The following is a 6,000-nucleotide window of genomic DNA, read 5'->3' on the forward strand; positions in this document are numbered from 1 at the left end:
GAACTACTTGAAACTCTGGGAAGGTGTTAAGCAAAAGCACACATGAATCCACCAAAAGAAGGGTCGTGGGTCATGGGAGATCATACGGACCCAGACCCTCTCTGGAGTGGCCATGCTGCCCTGAATTGGGAGGAAAGCTGGACACCAAGGCAAGCCCTACTACAGGGGCAGAGCATCACAGCAACCAGGGCTTCAGTGGACCAGGGAAGTGTGGGAGTCAGTGAAAACAGAGGGCCTATTCCCACAGTGTCCAGATCCTTCCTGCTCCTAGAGACGAGAGCTCCAGCCCAGGCCAGGAGAGGACACATCAGCTCAGAGGAGCGGGCTGAGGTGGACCTGCTCATCACTAGCAAACAGGTAAACACAGACCTAGACAGAGCTGCCTCCATCTGTAAATGAACAGAACTAAGGTGTCCTTTAGGGAAGAATGGTCCTGAAGGTATCCTGTGAGCAATGTTTCTGTGCATGGGGTTCCTGTGGACTGCCAAGCTCTGAGGAGCAGAGTTGACCATTTTCTCTTCCACGGCTCCCCAAGGCCCCGTGTGCCTCACGTCTCAGGATTAAGGGTCTGAAGTGATGGGAGTGAAGAGAAGCATGGCCTGTTTCACAGGTAGCCTCTGCCGAGCGCCGTGAGGAAGCAACAGCAGCCCACTGAGAACTCATCTGGGAGCCCCAGACAGAGCTGCAGCCGTGGCACCTGGTCAGGCCTGCAAAGCTCACAAGGTGGGGGAAGAGACCATGGAAGAACAGAGCTGCAGCACTAAAGGAGGCTCTGTGCTAACAGGCAGCTCTCCAGGCACAACAAAAGGCATACGAGGCTCCTTGGATTGACAGATGGCTCACTGTCCTGAGCACTGAAGTTGCCATTTTCCCTATGGACCGAGAGGAACTTCTCAGAGCCACACCCACCTGCCAGCATCCTGATCTTGCACATTCCTCCTCCTGTTTGCTGGAAACAACCTTAACCTCATTGTACATCAGTAGCTGCCTGTCTTTGACTCGGCCTGGCACACATTCTGCCCCCCACATTCGGTCACTCCTTATCCTGTAGCATCCTACTCCCTGGCACTCACCGCTGTCTGAAGCTGTCCTGATTATGCACTTGTCTGTTGGTGTATGGTCCACTGCTCTCCACTAGAATGCTAGTCCACAAGGGCAGGAACCTCATCTGCCTTGTTCACCTGGTCTCCCCAGCACCAAGCACACAGAGGTGTTCTGTGTATATTTGTTTGATGAGTAAATAACTCATTGAAATTTATGAAAGCCAAAAACACTGGGAAACTACTCCCTTGGAATAGGGAGAACAGGTGCAATGTGCCTTCCCTGAGTGACGTCACTGGCAGCTTGGGTCAGACCTCTCCCTGCTTCTCTCACCTCCAACGGGTTACTGCTTTGTGAGGACTATGCCAGGCACACAGGTGCAGACAACCACCTGCAAAACATTAACCCAGGCTCTAGGTACAGAGTGGATGCTAGGAAATACTTCTTGGCTGGCAGTGCTTCTCTCTGGTCATAAAATGCAAGGCAGGAGCTTATGTCCTCACTTCCATTTGTGCTATAGGTCACTGGCAGTTATGGCTGGAAAGTCCACCTCAGCCCTCCATCTGAAGCTGAAGTGCCCCTTTTTACCTCTTTGCCCAATAAGATGGCTCCCAAGAATGGGCGCCAGCTGTGCAGTGGCACCCCAAGGCACAGAGGCACCTAGACTAGTGTGCCACCAAGTTTCCCATCCATGTGACCAAGCTGCTTTCACTATGACTGAAGAGACATACTGCTCGTGGCGATACTGTGGGTGACTTGCTCCATGCTCACCTCACCCCCCTTGCACAGTGCAAGTTGGAAAGCCAAAACTAAGCTGCCCTTGACTCCTCTGAAGCTAGAGTTCCCAATGGATGTGGATTCCATGAATTAGAGGTCCTCACACATCTGTGGTTTGGAAAGGAGCCAGGCAGATCAAGAGAGAGGGTACAAGGCAACCTTTTGCTTTTGCAGATGGTGACAGGATTTTGTGGTTCTGGGGTCAGCAGCTTCTTGATTCTGCAGCTGTCTAAAGTAGCAGTGGCAGCTTTGGGGAGGAAGGCCAGTTGACAGTGGGGTTCTGGAGTTAGTGGTAGAGGTGGCAGCAGCCTCTGGCCTCTTGATTAATCAGCTTGGTTTTGTTTTGGTCTTTTGCAGTAATGAGGACTGAACTTAGGGACTTGCTGTGCCAGGCAAGTGCTCCACCACTGAGCTCCATTCCTGGACCTGACTAGCTTCTTGTTGGGAAGTGGCAGCTTTCTTTCTTGAGCATGGCAAATCTGAGCATTGTGGGAGCTCAGAGCTATTCCTAGGGGCTCAAACTAGTTGCCTCTCTGGCTCTTCCAATGACTCTGTAAGCACTTAACTCCCTGTATCAGTATTAAATCCCTTTGTGCTTGCTGGGGAGAGTGGATTCTGTTGCCTTAGATTATCACTGATATGCCCTTTATAGCGTCAGATTGAATTGTGAGCCTAACAACTGATATGACCCTGTGCAGAGTGAAAGCAGGGCACAAATTTCTTCCAGTAGGAGCAATGGTATAACCAGTGAGCAACAAAAAGGGACATGCATTTTTACTGGAAAACAGGACTGTTGCCTTTCCAGCATAGAAGAAACCTTACTCAAAACACTATGCACTTCTGCTCAAGCAACAAAGAGGCACTAATGGGCAACCAAGAGGGCAGCACAAAACAGAGGGTACTTCTGAGGTCACTGTCACATGGGAGCATGATCCATTTTCACTGCTGCTGACTGGCTAACATTGCTTTGAGTTTTTTCAAATAAGCTACCAAAATTGTTATAACCAAAAGTGTGCTGAAAACATAAAATAGTTGAGAAATACTAGCCTAACTCACAGATGCATCTCCACTAATGAAAATGTAACTGCATCCTAAAGCCTTCCTTGGGATAGCACCCATTGCAGGAATGACTTTCATGTGCTGAACCCAATTTGTCTCATCACACCTCATGCGTGCAGTGATTTCAGGTCTAGCCCAGGGCCACACACCCAGTGGGCCCAATCCCTTTCATAGGACATCCTTCAAATGTGGGAAGGCTGCTATCATACCCTCTGTGAATTTTGTTTTTCAAATAAAACACCCCTTCCCTATACTGAAATCCTTTCCTTTTACTGAATCATTTTTATAATGATCTTTATAAAGCAAAAGCAAAGAAACACCAAACCAAAATAAACAATTAACTCCTCTCCTCTTCTTCCCTCTACCCTTGCAAAGCGCTGACTATATTTGCTATTTCCAATTGGTCACCTGTCATGATCTCTTAGAGCAGGTCCAGTGTAATTTTCATCCTCTTTTCCTGAAAAGACTGGTCCAAGGCCACCAATGACTCATGGGATGCTTAAACCTAGTGTCAGTTCTTAGTTTTTCACTTTAGCCAAAGCAATGTTTGACACACAAAAAATCATCCCCCTCCTTTAAAAAAAAAAAAACAACACTATTTATGTTAATCTTATTTTCTTAAAATAGAAAACTATCCAACCACATCATGTATCCATGACACAACAGTTTCACATGCAAGTCTCAAAGTCTAAGTTTCATTTGGGACTTATAAGAACAATTAATCCAAGTTCACCATCTTGGTTATCCTTCCTACTAAAACTTCTTTGATTCCCTTCTCCTTAAGTCTCCAAAATCCCTTTTATTTCATACTTTTTAAAATCTTATTTCACTGTGACTCATAGTCACATTAAAAATCAAAATAAAACAAAAACCTTGATGTATTCCTTCAAATATTTTCTAGCTGAGGATCCTTATCTGCACCGTCCATTAAGGCACCAGCAGCTACCTGACGCTCCATGCACTTTCCACATGATGAGTGTGAACTGGAATGTGCCGTGTCAAACTCATGGATTTTTTAAAAACATTTCTGAAAAAAGTAAACCATCTTAATACTTTCTAATATTGATTAGATGTTGAAATGATACTATTTGGGATATATTAGGTTAAATAAAATATTCAAATTAATTTTGCTTTTTACTTTTTAAAATATGGCCACTAGAAAATTTTTAATTACATATGTAATTTTACACATTTGCTATTATCAGAAGTGGGCTGCTTCTTTTCACTGACATATCTGTATTCCTAGCTAGCTTTCTAAGTCAGAAAATACAGACTGACGTCAACTCTTCTCACTGATGAGAGCACTAGACTTTAAAAAAGAAATCTTTCAAGTGCTATGGTCTGAATGTTTGTGGCCCCCCAAATTCATATGTTAAAACTTAAATCCAAATCTAATAGTGTTAAGAAGTGGGGCTTCAGAGAGGGTGATTAGGTTATGAGGACACCACCTTCAGAGAGGACTAGTGCCACTATAAAGAGACCCAAAGTAGTTTATTAGCCCCATTTGCTCTTCTGCCATGTGAGGACACCTCTAGAAGGCACTGTCTATGAGGAATAGGCCCTCAGCAAATATTAGATCTGCTGGGGCCTTTAACTTGGGGACCTTCCATCTTCTAGAACTATAAGAAGGAGATGTCTGTTGATTATAGCAGGCCAAATGGCCAAGGACAACAAGCAATTCTACAGTGAACAGACTTTTACAAAAATCTCTTGGGGCAGTCACACTTTAATGCCAACACCAATTTGCTTCCTGTCCTCCAGGGACCCAGCTTAGAAACCGGGTGCTTCTGGTTCTCCACATCTCTGCCTTCTCTGCATCCCCAGATCTCTGCGTGCTCCTTTACCCCACCACCCCCTCCAGGAAACCAGCAATGAGTCTCCCTATAGAGGCCAAATCTCATAATTTTCCTGTGGTGTTGTTTGTCAGAATTCATCTCTCTTTAGATCTTCAACTCTGTAAACCAGATGACCAAACATAATTTCTATATTAACCTTCTACAGTAAAGCTAATTTGACTATTGTCTTCCTCCAAAAAAGGAAGCTGGTTTGCATTAATTTAAAACCTGGGTGAATAATAAATGTTGTTTTTTCCCTGCCCTTAGGAGAACAGACATAATATGAAAATTAATTTTCTCCTGTTGGCCTTAGGAGCCCATTATGTCAGCCCCACTGCAAGACAGCTTTTCAGAGTCTTTCCCAGGAAGACTGCTGTTGCTCCAAAAGAAAATTGACAGCAGCAGATTTATTTATGATTAAATACTTAAAGGCCTGATGTAAACACAAAGAGTAACAACAGAATATAGAGGAACGAAGACTGTAAAAGAGCTCATGTTAAAATACTTGTTTATGAAACTACCTGAAAAGCTGAAAGACTTCGGGAAAAAACCACTATCACCAAAACTGGGGAGTCAGGAGAAGCATGAGGAGGAGGAGGAAGAGGAAGCACCATGTGCAGAGAGGATGACTGCTCTTTTCAGACCAATCTGGGCCTGGAAAGCAATATTCAGGAACAAGAAAGCATTCGTCTGGCATTGAATCTGCTCTCCCAAGGCGTGGGTTCTATGCATTACTAATAAGGAAGCCATCACACACAGAAATATTTGGGAAAGTAGAAGATGTGTTTTCCACTTGTAATTCAGAATATTCTGTCCATGGTAGGGCTCTGCACCCACAGTAGCTAAACTTAGTGATCATAATTGAATCATTTAAGATAGTCTATCATGACTAGAACTAAAAAATACCCAAACCCCGCCTGCCTTATAAAGCAGTGGGTTCCCTGACCTTGGGGTACACACAAGCTGCATGATCAGCTACAAGGGTTGTTGTAAAAGATTCCTGTATTACCCTGGAGGCCTGCTTTTCAGAGTTATGTCCCTGGGCCAGCAGTACTGGCATTACTGGTGAGCTTGTTAGAAACTGAAGTACCCTAAAAATACCCTGACCTTGTGATAAGAATCATGGGTGGGTGGGGGGAGTGAGACCCAGGAAGCTGTTTTAAGAAACCCTCCTCCCAAGTATGTTATGTTTGAGAACCATACATCAGACTGAAGAGCTTGGGTTCTCAAACACAGATCCCCTGAGTTCAATCTCCAGTACAAAAAAAAAAAAAAAAAAAAAAAAAAA

This window comes from Marmota marmota, unplaced genomic scaffold, assembly GCF_001458135.2.
Source record: "Marmota marmota marmota unplaced genomic scaffold, marMar, whole genome shotgun sequence".
NCBI classification, from domain to species: domain Eukaryota; kingdom Metazoa; phylum Chordata; class Mammalia; order Rodentia; family Sciuridae; genus Marmota; species Marmota marmota.